Here is a 19971-nt window from a genome sequence, read left to right on the forward strand (position 1 = left end):
ATAGGAAACAAAACAGTGTTAACACCAAGGTCTCTATGATATTTCCTGCTACATACTGCAGCCACCTCGCAGAATAAAAGAATTAACAGAACTCAGAATAAGTTTCTCCAACTTCTGGAAATACCAAGCAGGAAGGTTGTACCTGCTCTACCATATCTTAGGAGAGAAGTAACTTAAAGAACACTTACTTCAAGTTAGGAGACACCTAAAAGATATTTGACAGAAAATATTTGGAATAAAATGCTAATAAGCAAATAAAAGCACAGCTGAAAGCCCTGCAAAACATCAGCAGTGATACAGAGTGATTAGTGCTCCCTCTGTCAGAGTTCACATGGGTAGAGAGCCCTTAAGCTGTTCCCAAGACCAGAGCCCACTACATTAAAACTCTCTAGCAAACACTCTGCCTAGTTATGAAATATTAACTACAGCAAAACTCATTGCTCAGGACTAACAGCAGTCATCCATTAAGCAAGGGGCCAGGCTTTAAGTTTCCTTTGAGAACCACAGCAAACAGTGATTGCTGTCATTCTTATTTGAAAAATCAATCTCACTAAGTGAATTAGAAGTTCATTTGTCCTCAGATGGAAGAAAAGAACATAAAAGCCCAATTTCCAAGAGGGAAAAAAGGTCTTTTAACATCTAATTCCAGAGGAGAAAAGACATTTAACATCCCTCTAAATGAGATATTTTACTAGGTACTTCCGTGGTGGCACATCTATTATTGAAGTCTATCCTGCATGCAGTGTCTAAAATCACTACATAGCATTATTCCAGCACTTGCTTCAGTACTACTATGAGTATTACCAAATGCAGAAACCATATTTCATATTATGGGACACAAGATGCAAAAAAGAGGACTAAAAGCTTCTAAAGTCCAACCAGGAGCTAATGCAGCTTACCTGTTTAATTCCAAAACTGCACATATAGTAAAAAAAGTCTGAGATGAAAACTGTAGTGAATTTAAGCTCCTTTGTAAACACAAGTATTTTAATTGAACTTAAAAAAACTCCTCAAACCCACAAAAACCTCTAATTATCCCTAATTCAGAGACATCTAAAGCAGGCTCCATTTTCCTGGAGGGAAGAGACAAGCACTCTATATTATTATTTTGCCAGTTTGTTGTTTTTGCTTGATTTTTTTTTTAATGTTGCATCTTTCCATAGAATTTACTAAAAATTTTTAACACACATATTTGAGATTAAGTAATGCATCTTCACATTTCGTCACATCCTGGGAATCAGTTCAAACAGGTTGTTAAACTGAAACTTTATGTTACCTTCATGCAGATGAATATTCAACAGGTACTAAGGCAGCTCTGTGAGATTCACTCTGAGCCTATTGAAGTGGCCTGGATTAAAGGCAGAACTAAAAAGGGATTTCTTTTTAAAATGCAAGGCCTTTCAACTCTGTTTATAACAAACCTTCACAAAATCTATTAAAAAAAAAAAAAAAAAAAAAAGAGTAAAACCTGCATTTGCATTGCTGCAGATATAACTAGCTGCCACCATAGGTGGTAGCTGGAGTTTTTCTTCAGCAGCTGAGAGGTGTCATGTGCCTTGAGGCTTCACAAGGCACTTGCCTGCATCCAGGGAAAGGGTGTCTCAGCCATCTGCCTTTGGAGCACCATGCCTCCAAAGACATTCCCCAGACTTTAAAGGGCAGATCTGACTTTCTGGGGCAGGGCATGAATTACTGCCTTGCTCCTGATTTTAGACTAGTGAGCTTTGTAGGTGAAAGATCTCCATCTTCTTTATGAGGGCTCTGATGTTTTAAACATCACATATTGGCCATGACAGCTGATAAAGAACTGGCACACTGCTATCAAAAATCTGCAACTCAGTTTCACCAAGCTAAAAAACTTTCAGAGGAAGTTCTACATTATCTGTGTATCAGTCCACAGACAAAGCACTTAAAGGGCAGCTGAGATAAACTGAACACTTGCACGGATTCCACATGTTTCTGAGGAAAGGAAGTGTCCAAGAGAGGAAGGGAGCTCCAGAGAATGCAAAGAGAAACAGTGGCAAGAGCCAAGTCCAGATGCACTGAGCAAGCAGAGAGATGAGTGAACAGAAGGTTGGCTGATTTTAGCTTTGAAAGCTGGTGCAGGAGGGAGATGTGGAAGAAGACAACTGGATGAGAATTTGCACGCAAGCAACAGGCAAAGGCGCTGTTCTGCTTTCAATATGAGATGTCTTAGTACAACACAGATTGCTCCAAAAATGGGTTGCATGATGCTTTAAGAAACAGGTATTTCTGAGTGATTTACATTTTCCTGTCTGAGAGACACTGTTTTCTAACCTAAGAGAGCACCTGAGAGAATGTGCATCAAGTTCTCCCCGGAAAGAGAAGTTTAACTTTCCTTCCTCACCATACTGTCAGCAAGAGTTTCTGGTGAAAGAAAATGGGATTTAATTAACAAATTTAAACTGAGTTAAGTAGTTCTCAGTCTAGGTATTTAAGCAGTCTTCACCCAGACATGAAATAGAAACAGACAGTGCTGAGGGCCTGTACCAGGAAGGCTGAGAACACCACAATAACTGCCTAAGAATCTTCTGCTAAAGAAGAAGACAGAGAGAACAGGAGACAACTTTAAAAAAATCACTTCATGTCTCCATAGATCAGAAATACAGTGTAAGGCTTCCCACCAGAACTGAACAAAAGTTAAATACATGTTGGCATTGCAAATTAAGGGCATCCTGGCCTGTATGAGCAATAGTGTGGCCATCAGGGCCAGGGAAAAGCCCATCCCCCTGTACTGGGCACTGGGGAGGCCACCCCTCAAATGCTGTGTTCAGTTTTGGGGCCACCCCTGAAATAAAGACATTGAGGTGCTGGACTGTGTCCAGAGAAGGACAGTGGAGCTGGTGAATGGTCCTGAGAGTAAATCTGATGACAAGCAGCTGGGGAAGCTGGAAAGGTTTAACCTGGAGAAAAGGAGGTTCAGAGGAGACCTTGTCACTCTGTATAAAAGCCTGAAATCAGATTGTGTCAGGAGAGCTTTAGATCAGATATTAGGAAAAATTTCTTCACGGAAAGGGCAGTCAAGCATTAGAATAGGTTGCCAGGTTTGTGAAATCACCATCCCTTGAAATGTTCAGAAAATGTGTGGATGTGGCACTTGAGGACATGGTTTAACAATAGAATTGCTGAGTTACTGGTTGAACTCAATGATCTTAGAGGTATTTTCCAACCTAAACAATTCTCTAATTCTGTGACAAAGACAACACAACCAAGAGCAAGCATATCCTTCATCACCAGAGACAAAAATTCTTCATAATCTTCGAAAAGGAGAAAAAGGAGCAAGTGGATGCTAAGACACAAAAAAATACTTCTTAAACTGATACTCCTTGGAGTACCACAGAATAAAACTTTCAATGATGCTATTCAAAACGCTGGAAAAACTGTAGCAAAATACAGGCATGTCTCATCAAGAGATGCATCTAATTATAATCAGCTAGTATTTAGTATACAAGTAACAAACACCACTGCAATCCACACCATAATTTTGAGCACTGGCACATGCAATGTTGTTTCTTTTGAAGAAAAAATTCAGCTTATTTTCTATAAACATCACAAACACAGAATCACAGACTCACAGAATAGCTAGGGTTGGAAGGCACCTCAAGAATCATGTGACTCCAGTTCCCCTACCATGAGGAGGGACAGCCCCTGCTGGATGGGACACCCACAACTTCTCTGGGCAGCCTGATCTAATGCCTCACCATCCTCAGAGCAAAGAATTTCTTCCTAATACCTAATCTAAACCTGACCTCTTTCAGTTCAAAATCATTGCTCCTTGTCCTAACATGCCAATACAAAAACTCCTTTTCCCTCTTTTTTATAAGCCTGCTTCAGGTACTGAAAGTTGCTGTAAGGTGTCCCCAGAGCCTTCTATTCTCCTGGGTTGTAAAGCCCCAGCTCTCCCAGCTTGTCTGCACAGGAGAGTTGCTCCAGCACTGAGCATCTTCATGGCCTCCTCTGGATCCATTCTAACAGGTCCATTTAAAATAACTTTCACATGTCAAATAGATACACTATCTGATGCTTCACGACGACAGAGTGCAGTATGTGTGCACATATACAGAGAAGTGCATGAAACCCAACTCAATGTGGGTAAGCTTTGTATCGTATCTATTCACACACACACCGATTTGATTTTCTTTAAGCCTTGAACTGAACAGCTCCTCCCTTATATTGCTCCACAGAGAATTATTTCCATGAAAACATATTCCATCTTTTCATGTTTTGAGAAAATTTCACAAGTACAACTTTGGTATATTTACCAGACAGAAATCATAGCGAAGAAGCGTCATGCTGTACTGAACTTCCCTTGATGACAACAGCGTCACAGTTCATTGGACACAGGATGACTCAAGTATCAAGTTTAGTATTATTCTGCAAACATTCAGAAGAACATCACATATGGACCACGACAGCTGATAAAGAACTGGCACACTGTTATCAAAAATCTGCAACTCAGTTTCACCAAGCTAAAAAACTTTCAGAGGAAGTTCTACATTATCTATGTATCAGTCCACAGACAAAGCATTTAAAGGGCAGCTGAGATAAACTGAACACTTGCACGGATTCCACATGTTTCTGAGGAAAGGAAGTGTCCAAGAGAGGAAGGGAGCTCCAGAGAGTGCAAAGAGAAACAGTGGCAAGAGCCAAGTCCAGATGCACTGAGCAAGCAGAGAGATGAGTGAACAGAAAGCTGGCTGATTTTAGCTTTGAAAGCTGGTGCAGGAGGGAGATGTGGAAGAAGACAACTGGATGAGAACTTGGGAAGAGCCGAGTTCAGATGCATTGAGGAAGCAAAGAGATGAGATGTTTCCATTTAGTATCAATTTAAGGATTATAGCTAATTTCTTTTCAGGAAAAAGTTGCATTACTCCTATAATTTCACTATCATAACATAGGAAAATGTAAAAAGTGTTACATGCACAGCCAAGTGTATTGAACATGCCCAGACCATACATTTGACTTTACCAGGTACTGATACTGACTACCAGGTATTCTTTCTCAAGCACAGAGAAAAATACTTTATTTCAAAGAAATTACAGAGTACCTTCAACTTCCCTAAAAAGAAAACATCACTTCAGCCTCAGGGTCTGTGGCACTGGCAGTGGCAGTCAATCATGCTCCTGGCCATTGTAGTTCCCCTTGCTCCTTTACTCCAGCTCCTGGTCTCAGACATCCCCGAGTGAAAGGAACTGCTTCAGCACACTAAACCAGTAAAAAGCTGGGCACTACACTGAATTACATGACTTCTGCCAATTTAGACTGCAGTGGGCTTAGCAAGCTGGAAGAGCTGAACACGAGTGGGTCCAGGGGAGCTCCCCAGCCCCAGGGGACAGGTGAGCCAGTGCAGTGGGCAGTTCAGGCTGCTGCCACGGAACAGCCCCAGCCAGCCCAGCTGGCCACAAATGCCCCTCGAGAGGTCAACACCCATGCTGGAGGAAAGGGTTGCCTACAGTGGCTCAGCATCTCAGGAGGAAATGAAAGCAAAACAAGGATCTACATGCCCAGTTCTGCTCAGAGGAAACATCTTCCACAGGCCTTAGTCTGCTCTTTTCAAACAACCATATACTAATATACCACAATGTACAATGGTATTGTAAGAACTCAGTGATTTTATCAGACCAAAAGAAATTTGGAGTTATGTGGCTGGCAAACTAACAGCACTGACAGTACAAGAACAAGCTCTCACTTCTTTATGTAATGAGCTGAATTTACTACTACAGCCAGTTTTACAAAACTGTCTCAGCATTTTAACTTTAAACCCCCAAAAATCAGCATGTAACAAAAAAGTGTGAAGAGCAATCTCTTCATACATCTCAAAAAAAGGAAGCAATTAAGACCTGCACTTTTTCCGATATCATCAAGGACAGTGGAAAATTGCACAGAAAATAAGAAGATTGCCAGGAATTAGACTACTCTGGTAGATGAAAGGATCGGGAAGAAGTGGGAGGAGAATGAGCTATTTTCCACATTGTGCCGTTAATTTTCCAATTGAATTGTCATTGCAATGCCTTTACTTGAAAGTTTACCGCACAATTGCAGAGACATGAACTGCAGATTCATGCAGTTTCCAAATGCAGCTCAGATTTTCAGTCTGAAACTCATTATCATCTTTATATTAAACAACACAAAATAAGCTATTCTGAAAACTCACAGAAAGGTGAGGTTGCTCCAAACCCCAATGTGACAAGCATGTATTGATCAGCTAGTTTCTCTCTCTGCTTTTTCTATCTAAAAACTGAGTTGCTGGATTTTTTTTTTTTGCTTTTCTATATCTAAAATCAAGACACAGTCTACCAGCCATAAACTACTGTACTTGCCAGGCTGTAGACCATGTTATGTTTTGGAGAATGGAGTTCTCTCTCCTGCAAAAAGTACCAAAGGCTGAATTTGAAAGTACTGAATTTGAACTCGAAAATGCATTGCACAAAATGCTTCAAAAGTGTATTAATGCAATGGGCAGAAAGTGTGGACAGGTAACAATAAAAGACCATCAAGCATTAGCATTGCCAAAATCCTCTTCCGCTAGACACACTTGTACAGCTTGACTGCATCTGCAGAGTAAGAAACTACTGAAAAATATACACCTGCATGACATTTAAAAACATACTTGCTCCCCTCTGCTTGATTCAAGCATCTTCTCCACACCACATCCCCCTCAGGTTGATTAATGTATTTAAATAATGTACACAGCAGATACCATGGAGACCCAGATTAAGGAGCCATGGAAAATAAGACTTTCCACATGTGGAAACCAATGTTATTAATATACTAATTATTTTTTCACAATATTTAAACCTTCCTAAACATTCACAATAATTAAGGAAAGGAAACAGCATTTTTTTCCTGTGATTGTATTAACACTTTCTGCATGATTAATCTAAAAAGACAGCCATCATTTATCATAATGTCTATCAAAAGATTTACAAGTCACTGGAATTGTATGATGATATTAGGAAGTAAAAGTTCCTCATCTCTCAAATAATCTTTGCTGGACAACTTTACCCATCCTTTTATCCTCAGGAAGAGTATAAAAAGCTCATGTACTAGACAACATTTAGTAAGTGAATTGCTGGTTTCCCTTACATAGTTTATTAAGAAGGAAAATACAGTCTTAGTTTTAAAACCTTTTCATAGCTAAAAAGACTAGGGTTTTCCTTTATCACATGATTTTCACTTTGTGGTTTTCTTCTCATTTCTTACTGATTCTTATAAAACCAAACAACTGTTTTATTTTGACATAAAGCACATGGGATTTCAGCAAAAATAATGATTAAAAAATCCTATCCTTCCACTTAACAGCATCATAATGAACAGCTTTCTTCTGTTTGTTCTCTAAGTTCTATTGTCACAGCAGTGAGAAATGCACAGTGGGATCATCTGATGGATCAGAATTTGAAGGAGTTGGGCAGAGAGTTACTTCTTCTGAAAGACGTCTCAAAGATAAAGGATTTTTTTTTTTAAATACATGAAAATATGAAAATTTGCTCTTTAGTCAAAGAGTCAAAAAACATCGTATCATTTAACTACAGAAATCTCTAATACCCAAAACTTTGTGATGACGCTTTCAAGCCCCATTACTCAACCTCTGGTAAATTTCTCAGTGAAAACTAACTGAGCAATTCTAAGAATCAGCTTTTGAATTCCTATTGGTTAGGTTTTCTGAATTATTCTTTTCTTTCTCCTTTCTAATATTTACTTCTACAACAGGCTTTCCATGCCTGTTTATAAATGACATAGATATCATGTGAGTAATCTCCTCTGGCTGAAAATGTAATTTATTTTAATTGGAACTGAAAACCTGTTTTGAGGGGTGGCAGGAGGAAACTGTTCCTATTTCCTGCTATAGTTCTCTCAGCATCTAATTACATCCATAAAGAGAAACAATGGGGAGGCTGTGTGTTATTCAGTTTAATATGGTTAATTACACTATGCCCCCTATGCATGCAAATACACCAGAGTCTCACAAATGATACCGTACCCACACAACACATTTATCAGCTGCAACAATCTTGCTTTGAGATCACATATGATACACCCTCTAGATATAAATACTTATTTACTGGAAAAGGTTTCTAGTTCACAATAAAAAATGCAGCAGAACATACACCAAATAAAAAATTCTAACCATTAGCATCTGTATTTTCCATAAAATCCTAGTCAAAATGAATTCAATTGCTGCACCTAGAAACACACTCTTACTTACGAAATACCTTCCTCCATGCTTTCCTGTGAATAAGATACTTTGGGGAAGTCCTTTTTTTATACCCCTACATCACTAATAGGAGCTGAACCAAATACTTCCAAAAGTTTTAAGAGAATTGTGCCACCTCAGAATGGAATTAAGGTACCAGTCAGATTTTTTGCAAGATACATTCAGTGCCTAGGTACCCCTGAGGACACAGAATTAATACTTCGAATAGTATCTATCCCTGAGATAGATTTGGTTGGGATGGTGACACATCAGCTGAACACATCTTCATTATTACTCTTTCTTCGAAGTCATGCTTGCATCAGCAATGGTCTGTGAGTCTAAAGGCAGACAGAGGGTAGTACTCAAGGAAGGTGGAGATGAAACAGCTGCTGGCACCCAGAACAGCCTCTGAACACCAGGCTCTCCTCCATACACTCTGGTAATGGGGAAGAATCATCAGCTGCCCATTGCAGAGCAATAGCTTTTGATGACAGCTTACATGCCAACACTGCCTCTCCCACGAAGTGTGGAAGGACTTGGTCTTGAGAGAAGAGACATCTCAGTGCTCAGACAGGGACTCTTGCAAGGCCAGATTTTTCAAGTACAAAATCATCAAGGGAAAAGAACAAAAAGGTAAAAGGAAATGCATATGGTCCATCTTCTATGAAGAATCCAAGAAATGTTTCAGAGGCTTAGAATGAAACTGTCTAAGCTCGGATGAGTCACTGGGGTTCTTGGAGCAAAACAGACAATATGGATAATTGATAAAACAGGGACAGACAGTAAGAAGCGTAGTCATCAGGGGCAGTCGTGATGCTTGAAGAATATGATAGCTCTTGCAAGGAGCTAACCTCCCTCAGAACACAGTTGGAACAGTAGGAGGTCTGTTCAGAAACATCATGTTACAAGGGAAGGATGAATGTGTGTAACTTGGAAAGAAGAAGATGGATTAGTTAGGAAAAGAAGTGGCAGAATTTACTCTGATCTACCTTTGTACCTGGCCCTGTTTTGAACAAGAGGCAGCACAATGTGATTTTCAAAGGTACTGGTCAACCTAAATTATTCTAAGAAAAGGGCTTAATGTGGTAAGAATAAAACAAAAATAGCATTGTCTTCATTGCTGAATGAAACCAATGCTGAAAAAAGCTGCAGTCTGGAGAGCAGGTCACTGGTGCCTAGGGAAAGAGTGTGACGAATGAAGCGCCAAAGAACCTGCAAATGTTATGAGAAGATAGATGTCTTTTGGCAGACTAATGCTTTGATTTTGTTTAAACTAGCTAAAGTAAGTAACTTAGCTTCAACAGCACAGTGAATAACTGCTACTGCTATAAAGTTTTAACCTTTCCCCATTCAATTAATGTTAGATCTGAAAAGCTCTCCTCAAAGAAAAAAGCTTTACTGAAAAACTAGGAAAGGTGATATTCATATTCCAGATATTCTTAAAGATAAAAGAATATACAGACCTTGAGGTTTTAGAACACACACATACATGTCCCAAATGCAGCTGAAACACAATTTCCTTCTACCATAAAAATCTGCTGCAAGCAAAGGCTTCAGATCTTCATCCTTTCACTGCTGCTTCAATCCAACAGAAATCCAGTTTATTCTTCACTCCCTTCCCAAGTAAGATAATCCAAATTTTTTTCCCAAATACTTATTTAGAAAATGAGACTTCAAAGTAAAAGGTTGACTTCCATTAATTGCTTATACTTATCTGCTCTCCCACAGTTGTGGTCGTCTTCCAGCCTGTTCCCCTAGCAACAGCTGGAGACCACTGTGCTCTGGCCTTATCACTGTGCTTACTCTTCCTCTCTTGCATATTGAAGACTATATGGCATTGATGGCAGATGCATCAGGAAGCAGCCAGAGACACCAAAAATACATGCCACCAGATGGCACCTTCAACCAGTTACACTTTAAGATCATGCCTTCAAGAGGGGATCCTGCATTTGATAAGAGCCTTGATATTATAAAGCCTCAAGCTTCTAGACTAGAAAAAGCAGAAGCACTAGTGAAGACCTAGATTGGCATAAATGATCTGAAAGTCATTTTTCATTGCTAAAATCATCATTTTACTGAGGATACATGTGTTCCCTCAACAAGGATTATGGGACCCATAGCAGTATTCTGCACCATGTCTGATGCCCTCTCCCCACCCATCTCCTTAATGATGTCTCTCTAATTTTACAATAACAGTCTATTTGCCTCAGCAGATATCTAAATGAAAACAAAGCAAACAAAAAACCACCCCTAACCCCAAGTAATTCTACAAGAAACAGTAGACCACAAGGCTATTCTTAATCTGCTGCTATCAATCATTACATTACAAATATGTATATGTATATATATGTACATAACAAATATAACCACACCCAAATCTATAACAATGCTTGCTTTATTATGCTTAGAGAGCAACCAAGTCTCACCTCAAAACTTTTACCATGCTCTTCTCCTTTCAAGTACAATCTTTGGCTATTTCCTGGCATTGCTAATTAACTGCTTTTTAGAGACAAATATTTTCTTATTACTTTAGAATCTAAACATGATTTTCTCTTCAAAGAAGTTTCACTCTTTCAACTGAAGTTTTTTGGATTGTTTGGGGAAAAAATATAATTTAGTTTTATGTATGCAGGCTGATCTCACAAACAGCTCTTAGGTCTTCCTCTCTATACTTTCAGTTGTGCACCCTGCACTGAGGTTAGTTCTATTTCTCCCTCTTAAAGTCTGATGAGAACCAAAGGAAATGAAGTGGAACAAAGAAGCTACATTAGCTTTCATAATTTATTACTCTAGACAACTCCAGCTATTGCCTGTGACAGGAATCAAGCCAAGCAGAAAGCAAATGAAAGTGTTCTGCCACTTTGTCAACAGCTGAAGTCACAGGATTCATTTCTATGGCCACCAGCAATAGGGTCCCCACCCCCCACTGCCACACTAAGTTCTCAACCTGTATGTACAGGGGGCACAAAGGAGAACACACATAAAAAATGAACTGAAATGTATTATGTGTTGTTTTCCTCACATTTTTTTTTTAAATTATACATTTAAGTGTTCTTTCTTAATACAGGTTGATAAAGAATAAATCTGACATAGTTCACTGAATTTTATCTCCTTGATTATTCAGAAGAATTTTTTGTTTGGATGAATAAATTTGTGTAATGAACTCTCACAAGCCATTCATTTTGATATCTAAATTCAACCTATTCTGATTTAAGCAATACTTTTGTGGTGTTTTCCACTTGTAAAGGTAAAATTTTTTGCAGAATTAAATCTGGAGTGAGAAGACACGTAGGAATGACTGTTAAAAATTCAACATGGCAACTTTCAGAAGTACCATCTGAAATCAGTAATGCCAGTACACCAAATGAGCAAGCATTCTCCACAGCACCTTCGCTTGTGCTGAGCACCATGGCTGTTTTTGACTCACACAAAGTCTCTGAAACTGGAGCTCAGCCCTTTGTCATTTGCCCTTGGGTTGCCTGCTTTAAAGATGACATAGCCAGATCTATGAAAATCTCACAGGAAGGAACAACACTGACTTAAGCCAAACAATCCACAAGGTTCAACGTAACTGCTAAGCTCAATATGCAATAAAGAAAGGCAAAGACAAAATGGCATAAGACATAGAGTCCTCTTGAAAATAAAATTTGTGCTGAATCTTCTTCAGTGGACGAGAAGATCCTACTCACTTATCAAGAACATTTTACCAGGAAGCAATCAGCACCCCAAGTGGTATCAACACATGAATTTCAACTAGATTCAGATGCCATAAGCTAAGAAAAGAGAGAAGCAGGAGAAAACACAGTCAACGCAGAGAGAACACCACGAAATAATTTGTAATTCATCATTTCATGCTTTAATGACCTAAAAGATGCACAGCATGACCCCTATGTCAAAAGAAAATGTGACACACTTGACACATTACCAATACAAATCATGTACATTATTGCCAGAATGCCCTGTGACACTTCCCAAGACTTTCTGGAATCAACTGCAGATTGAAAAGATGCTCCTGTTCAGAAAAACTGATCTTCCTAATTGGTACATTTATTTGGAGGTCATGGACTTTTCAGGCTGTAAAGAACACTTTAAAATAACTAATTGAAATATTTAGAACTATAGCAGCTTTCTTTTTCATTCAAAAAGGCAGTATCTTATAAATGTTTTCTCTATATCAAATGCAGAAAATAAAATAGAGAAAGCCTCTGTCTCAGCTCTGGTAGTATTTCTTAGAATAATTAAAATGCTAACACAAAAGTATGTAAAGGCAGGAGGAAGTAGAAGAACCATCCACCCTAGAATAATGTCCGTCTATAAGTATCAATTCCAACTCCTAATGTTCTCTGATTTATGCTCTAAGTGATGACAGGTATGTTTATAGTATCTCTTTAAGAAGGAACCTATTAGTTATCTCCTTTGCACTTGCCAGTGCTTCTCAGCAGGTTTTGGTGAAAGGTTAGAAACACAAAAATAGGGCACAGATGAAGGCAAGAAACAGCTGGTGTTAGCTCCAAATGCACAACAACTCTGAACAGAGGTACACCTCTGCACAGGGATTCCCAAATCAGATGAACACAGTGGTACCTCCAATTCCAACCATCAGCAGACACAAAACGCTGCTTGTCTCTGACTTGCTATTATCCCACCCTTCACACTCCTCTGACTCCTTTTCTTGATTTCTGCACTGCAGCCACTCTACAGCTGTTGCAGGTAGAGTGTGATAAAGACCAAATCAAACCCCATTTCAGCCTCACCCTCATATAAATCATGACTCTATAATTATTTCACATTCAAACAAAATGGGGAACTCTGGTTCGTTTGCCTGTGACTGGTAGATTCTTTATTTTCCAAGGGGAAAAGCAAACACAAGATGGAACTTCCCTCTGCATCCTTATAGTTCTTACTCATTTCAGTAGCTCCTCCATCCGAAATGGATGGAAGGAGGAACATGGGCGGCTGTGATTTCAGCAGTGATCCTAAGATTGAGTTAAATTAACCGAGGTGAGAATCAAAAGGAGGAGTAACTGGGCAAAGCTAAGGGAACACAAAAGGCAAGAACAAAGGTTCTCTCTTCTTAATGAGGATGACATAGTACAAACATCATGGTTATTTTCAAAAAAGAACTCAAGTGTCTAAGACCCAGTTCTAACTCAAGTGTGCCACTGACTACAAAACTGTAAAGCAACTAAAAACCCTGATTTACAAGTTTCAGAAAAATATTTGAGAAGCTATAATAAACAGCACTGCTATGATGTACTCAGTCTGCTTGGAATAGCCCTAGAAGAAATGTTAATGTGCTATACTGAGCTGTCAGTATTTACATGATGAACCACCCACATGCTAAATAAAAGACGGCAAGAACAAAGTCCTAAAGGCTTAGGTATTTGCAAGCAGTTGTTTTTGTATTTTTGCTGGTGGTTATTTTTTAATCAATTTCTGTGCTGACTTGAAGCCCAAAATATATTTGATCTTCCATTTCGCAGCATCAAATTAAGCTCCATATCTGAAGGGAATCTTGAATTCCCCAATTTCAGTTTGGCTTATTTGACTACAGTTTTTGCACCAAATAAAGGGAACCAGAGATAATTTTTAAGAACAACTGAGGTAGTTGTAAAGAATACCGTCAGTAGTATCCACTGTCTTGGCAATAACGATAGATTTAAGCAGCTGCTACTAGAAAACATCAGCTCTGCCAAAATGTCAGATGCTAATGGCTGAAGCAGCTCAATTAATCTACAAGACACAATTGCTTTGTTCTACCACGGATGCAGGCAGGCATATTTCAATTTATATCTGGAGCCAACAGAAGCACTTAGTGAAGCAACAGATTAAAAAAATCTGAATATATACAGCTTTACATCTTCACCTTCTTAAAGAAGTACCAGATTTTAAGCCACAAGTGATTGGACGCATTATGAGTTCTCAATAAAGCATGCAAAATAGCTGGAGTAGTGTCAGTTTTAATCAGAACCCAAATAAAGGATCCAATAGAGTTCACTTTAGCTTTAGTTCACTTTAGTTCAACAGTATGTTTATATGGTAAATTATTTTTAACTTAAGTTTAAATGCAGGTTTTCTATAGTTTAATGACATTCAACAGTGATAATGTAATGGAAAATAACTGTTGCAACAGCAAACAGTTTATGCTACATTGAGAAAAGAGGATATCTAACACATTTTAAAAAATCATGGCAAACATTTCTTCAAAAAGTCTAATTAATTTGAGAAAGCATATCTGCCTTATATAGTGAAAGCATGCAAAAACAACTGTACTGCCATTTGTTTTCAAGACGAATACAAGAGTAGGCGGTGCCATTAATACTTTCCTTTTCCTCCACTTCCTAGTTCCAACCTGTTCTGCTGAAATCTCATCTATGCAAATGAGATTGTGAATGGATATTAAGAAAGAAACAGTCAAAGTTCACTTCAAACATTTACCTCACTCCAGGCAAAGTTAACTTTCCTATGACGAAGGAGAATTAGCAGCAAGCCACTAAATCATGAGTGAGAGTGAGACTAATTCAGAAATGTGTCAAGGTCTCAGGTGTTACTGGCAACACAGCAACTCAAACTGATATACCAGGCACATTTGCAACTCTCATGCATCTCCAAGATACAGAAGAAAATGCTGTACTGTAACCAGCATCCTGTTCTGAGGGCAGACCCCATCACACAGTCAACTCTTAGTACCACAAACAAAATTAAAGATGCTTTTCAAAGATAACTACTCAATGTCTTATGGTAAAGAAAGGAAAAATATAATTCTTATCCTCAGACATCTACACTTCAAACCAGCAATTAAGCTTTAAGATTTGTGCATCTGAAGACACCAGCCATTCAGAAACACTTTACAATTTGATCATGTATGTGATTTTTTTAATAGCGCATATGTAAATATTTTAGTTATACATGAAGAAACTACTGAATTCCCAGGACAACAGTGATCACAGCACATAGGGTTTAGCTCTAAGCATGAAATAAAGAAATTTAAACTATAATTACTTTTACTGAACTGTTAATTTCAAACAAACTTTGCTGTGCAAATATGGATAGATCTAACAATATCTGTAGGTCTCTAATAAGCAACCTTGCTTATTTTCCATGCAGAAATTTTACCTTAAACGGCTTCAAAGGTAAAAGTCAGAAAGAACTGGTTTAGTTTGACTCTCAGATAGGATCAGATCATTCCTGTGCATGCTACAATTCAATGTGAATTTAAATACTACTCTATATAACTATAACGTGAGCATAAATATTTTTATTAACTCATCTTAAGATTGATCACTTTAGTTAGAAATTCTTGATGTTTACAAAGTTTTAGCTTGCATAGTGCTAGCAACCTACTAATATTATTTCACGCTACCAAATGACAGAAACAGGGCAAAGCAAAAATATATGTGGAACATGAAGAAAAATTCAGGCCCAGGACACCCTAGCATTCCATGGAATAATGTACCCAGAGAATATGTGGAAGCCTCAGAGATCATAAAGGCTCATGCTGGCAGGAAAGGGCTTTCCCTGTAGTTTTTATGGATGCACAAAAGTGTCCAAAGGTCACCCAAGTTGTCACAGTTGTTCCCACACAGGCTTGTCCATAAATGCTACAACCTTTTCCTTCTCACTAATTTAGAGTTTGAATTGCAAAAACTCTGTGTGTGCATGAAGACACAAACATTACAAGCAATTAAAGTATTTAAGTTGGATCTCCATAATGCTGTGGCATCATCCAAGCCAGTGGAATTTTTTACCCAAAGACACTGCAAAAATAGTACAGGTGGGGGTATTTCCCTTTAGCATGCACAAAGTTAGTACTTTCAAATCTACAGGATACAAACACCTTGCCTTAGATTATGTGATGCAAAAGGAATAGCAAGGAAGGTTCTGAAAAGAACAGTGGGTTCCTTGCACTTACCACAGCCATAAACACAGAAGCTGCAAAAAACAGAACTAGTAGAGGGAAACAGTATGGCCAAGGAGTTCTGCAGAGACTGAGACACTTTCTACACTTCAAGACTAAGCTTTTATTCTGCCTCCCCAATGCTCTCCTCTCTTTGTCTACTAAGCTGCATGCATCTGGCAGCTCAGAAAGCTTTGCACACGGGCTAGCACAGAGTCAGGACTTCCTCAATGAAGCATGTGAAGGTTTAGAACATAAGTATATGCCATTTTCACCTATTTTCCATTATTTCTAAATGAAGGAGTAACAGATGCTGGGCATACATTAAAGTCACCCATGCACTGAAGTCAAAAGGACACATATTTGGCATGCAGTTAAGAATGGTCAGTATCCAAGCAGCATATTTTAGATTTGGAAGTGAGAGCCCATAAAACCATGCAGCCAGTCACCATGCAAAGAAAGGGCAGTGTATATCACTTGCCCAAAATCACTCTGTATAGTAATGAACCTCTGTAATAAAGGCTACTCAGTCAATTACAAATCTGGCATTCCCAAATGTACTTTGGAGTGCAACTTTAGTAAATATTGCCATCAGAGTGGTTCAGAGAAATACTGTCTTAGCCTTCTGGAAAAAAAAACCCCAAACATTAAAAATGAGCCAATTTCTCCATGTGTCATTATACTGTTGCAAACATAATACAGGACTGGAAATTCTAAGGCTGCCATAAAGACATCTTTCCACTGAATACTTGTAGTCTAGTGGTAGATCAACCTCATTAAACACACAAGCTTCAAATGAAGTTTGCATTTCTCCAAGTGAAGAGGTTACAGATGAAGTCAATCAAGACAACACTGCCTCAACACTTCCCAGTTGCAAGGAACTTGGAGTCTCTTATTTCAGGCTCTGCTCATATTGCTACCCAGTGAGCAGCAGCAGCCCAGTGTAACTGCAGGAGCAGCTCACCGTGTCTGTAAGCCAGACCTGCAGTGAACTGTGCATGCGTGGAGCAAACGATGAGAATTTGAGCTACGCTCACAAATGGTCTCATCAGGAATACTTCAAAAGGCTTATAACCTTGCCAAATTTGAAAATAAAATGCACTAATTCAAATGGCAATCACATTGATGGTTCCAGCTAACCACAGACACAAAGTCAGTTGTATAAATAAATGCAAAATAATTGGTTGTGCATTTAACATTAAGGCTCTTTGCATGACTCGCACCAATTATCATTTTCTCACTCAAATTCAGGCTTTGTATGTACCCACTTCATTGCACATGACTTTACTTATAAACAGAACTCTGCTACTTCTTCTGAGGACAATTTTATCACCCCTTAAACAAACAAAAGTGAAATTTCAGATTACTGGACAGCTGCACAAGGCTTTAATAAACAACTTTTCGTATTCTTAACCATTTATCGTGTATATCACTCTAATAATCCAGAATGCTATTACTTCTACAGTTACACTTCTCTATTTTTCTTCTTTTTGATGATCCCCATCTTATAAACCAACGACAGGAATATATTTCTAAAAGATGAATGCCTCTCCCACGAAGAATCCCATATTAGTGGTTTATGACTGTCATTCTTCAACAAGACTGCTTCTCTGGCATGAAACCTAAAATTTATTTTCTTATCCACTCTATCAGTGGTTTTGTTTGTTCTTCCTGATGTTAGAAAAAAGCTTTCCTCTACTGCACAGCTATTTCCTGACTGCCTGTATACCTGGCACTTCCACTACATCATCAGTCAATTGATATTCTCTTTATCCAGTCACCTGCTGTCATACTACTCATACAGAGAAAATTGTCAGGCCCACAACAACATGCCTCACAAGCTTTCTCAACCTCCCCCTCACAATTTAAGTTCTTCTTTTGATGATCACTTTCATAACTACAGCTTTCATGTTTGTTCATACAGAAGATTAGCACCTCTCAGCTACCCTGCTAACACACATCAGGAGCCCAGCTTTCCTATGTTGGCTTAAAAGAAAGTAGCTACTAACCACCCTGAAGAATGCTGCAGTATCACAATCACTGCATGAGAATAATTTCAAAAGCAGGAACAAAGAAAGGTGTAGGCTTAACTGAAAAAAGAATCAAAGACTTATATTACACCAGTGTTATACAATGGGGTAAACTTCAGGAGATTAATCCCCAAAATACAATTCCAACACTCTCAAATATATTTAAGAAAAAAATTTTAAGAGAAAAATTAAAAAGAGAGAGAGAACATTAAACATAGGCTTATGGAGATCAGCTGGGACACAACACACCAGAGTTGTCCTCCTACAGTCTACATTTCACAATGGAATTAAAAAAAAAAAAAAAAACAAAAAAAACAAAACAACAAAACAAAACAAAAAAAGTTAACACACTAAAAAAAAATTCATAAAAAAGTAGAATTTTCTGTGTCTGCCACTCAGGTATGGACAAAGGCACTGCACCTCTACAACTTCTCCTATTTATCCTGAAGTGTCAAAAAAAATATCTGCAGAACTTTATTCTCATTCAACTAAGGATTCTTTTATTCATTCTGATTTCTTTATTCAGCCATGAGCTGGAACATGACTGACATCTTTTCCATCAAAACTGTACAGCAGCATGACAAGGTAATTATTATATAAAAAATGAAACACATTACTTCTCCAGGTCAAGCTACAAACCTCCAGTTGGATGTAATTTTTAAAATTACAAGCTTTAATAAATTGTGCATCATTCTAGTCCAGAAACTATACTCACTTTCAGAGAAGATTTCCTGAAAATGAAGGTTTTATTATTTCTATGTAGTTTTTGGTGACTGCTACCAGTATTGCTAATAAAAACTGGTAACCTTTCATCTGCAGCAAATGGCTATTTCATGTACTTTTATCAGGGGTCCTAAGAAACAAAAGTGACAAAAGGACCTGACTTTTTAAACTTTTTTTGGCTTCATAGTTAAAACTGGCTAGAATTAGATATCTTTTTCCCCCCAGCTAACTATCTGTGCCACAGATCAATTAGTTGTCAAAAATGCATTAATATCCAACAACAATAATAAAATATGGGAGGAGACACATTAGAGCAAGCAAACGCTTTCATACATTCAGAATACCAGCAGAAGCAGGAGACAATTAGAGAAGGAAATTCAAAAGTAAGGTATTTCCTGAGGATTAATGAGTGGGTGGTACTGTTTGATAGTCAAGAGCAGGATGGGCTCTGCAACTGGCACAATTCATTAATCCTCCAGGCAATACAAACCGCTAATTTTTTTTCCGCACTTCTTATTTTCCTTAGCATCTAATTAAAATTTCCACTAAATCTGACATTATCACAGAATCACAGAACAGTCAGGGTTGGAAGAGACCTTAAATACCTAGTTCCAACCCCTCTATCATGGGCAGGGCAAGTCCCACTGAACCATGTTGCTTAAAGGCCCATCCAGCCTGGACTTGAACAATTCCAGGGATGGAGCACCCACAGCTTCTCTGGGCAACCTGTACCTCACCATCCTTATAGGAAAGAATTTCTTCCTCATATCTCATCTAAATCCACCATCTATCAGTTTGAGGATATTCCCCCTTGTCTTGTCACTACATGCTTTGGTAATAATTCTCTCTTTCACTTTCCTGTAGGCCCCCTTCAGGTAACTGGAAGGTGCTGTATGATCTCACCAAGGGCTTTTCTTCTCCAGGCTAAACAGCCCCAGATCTCCCAGACTGTCTCCTTATGCCAGGAGCCCCAGATCTAGATGCAGATGTAGGAGGGGTCTCCTCACCAGTGCAGAGGGGCAGAAACCCTTCCCTTGCTCTGCTGCCCATGCTGCTTTTGATGCAGCCCTGGACACAGCTGGCTTTCTGGGCTGCAACTGCAAATT

At 38.6% G+C, this 19971-nt stretch overlaps 1 protein-coding gene across 1 annotated transcript in view; it reads right to left on the reverse strand.

The window, feature by feature from the left end:
- The window catches only part of PPP3CA (protein phosphatase 3 catalytic subunit alpha), a 170755-nt gene that overhangs the window by 79193 nt on the left and 71591 nt on the right, over positions 1-19971 (reverse strand). The gene's annotated exons all lie outside the window — the stretch shown is intronic.

Source organism: Oenanthe melanoleuca, chromosome 4 (assembly GCF_029582105.1).
Source record: "Oenanthe melanoleuca isolate GR-GAL-2019-014 chromosome 4, OMel1.0, whole genome shotgun sequence".
Lineage (NCBI taxonomy): Eukaryota > Metazoa > Chordata > Aves > Passeriformes > Muscicapidae > Oenanthe > Oenanthe melanoleuca.